Here is an 861-nt window from a genome sequence, read left to right as displayed (position 1 = left end):
CTATGGGCCAAACTCTCAGGGATTCCACCAGTCTCTATCTAACCAGAAAGCCTGAATTTTTTTCTGGTTGTGAATTTTGTTCCACATTTTTCTTTCTATATCCAGGACCTTCTTTGAATGTGATTCCTTTCAGAGCAGTCAGTAGTTGTAGATGGGCACCTCTAGTTCTTCTGCGTCAGGGTCATGGGGCCTGATGTTCTCATGATCTATTGTTTCATTAGCCTAGTAGTTTGTACATGTCTTTGATTTTCTTCACTCTTCTCTCCTCTAATATTGCCCCTTAGATGGCCACTCGGGAGCTTTTAAAACCATCACCACTCACCAAAGTAGACTGTAGAACATTATCTTTGTAGATTTGGGTCAGGCCAATGGACCCTGTGTTGTTCCTCGAAATCATGGGCCTGAACCCTGGGGCCAGCAACCTATTCCCTCAAGGTGTTTGCTTATGTCTACGAAGTTTCAGTAACTCTTCCCCTGTATGCTCTACAACATTCATGAATATATTTACAATCAAAGTAAATACAGGTGCAATAAATATCCTTTGTGAAGCATATATGTGTGTGGGTGTATATATATGTCATAGATATATATGTATATGTGTGTGTATATATATATATATATATAGTCATAGATGTGTTCACACTCTCCCTCCAGCATCCATCCAGTCTGCGAGTCTATTCAAGCATCTACTAGCAAATAACTGTTATTGCAGGATTGCATATGTAACAGTAACTACCTCTGTTACTTTAATTCTTGAACTCCTTCCAGTGCCTCACACTTAATGTATAGAGGATCCCCCCCCCCCATTTACCCAAGTTAATACAAATCTGCTGCACAGCCCTTCTTTGAAGTGTTGAAGAG

The sequence above is a fragment of the Echinops telfairi genome, unplaced genomic scaffold (genome assembly GCF_000313985.2).
Source record: "Echinops telfairi isolate 266 unplaced genomic scaffold, ASM31398v2 ScPeMD7_5868;HRSCAF=6743_1, whole genome shotgun sequence".
Taxonomy (NCBI): domain Eukaryota; kingdom Metazoa; phylum Chordata; class Mammalia; order Afrosoricida; family Tenrecidae; genus Echinops; species Echinops telfairi.
The sequence above is the reverse complement of the archived record's forward strand: the minus strand, read 5'-3'. Positions refer to the sequence as shown.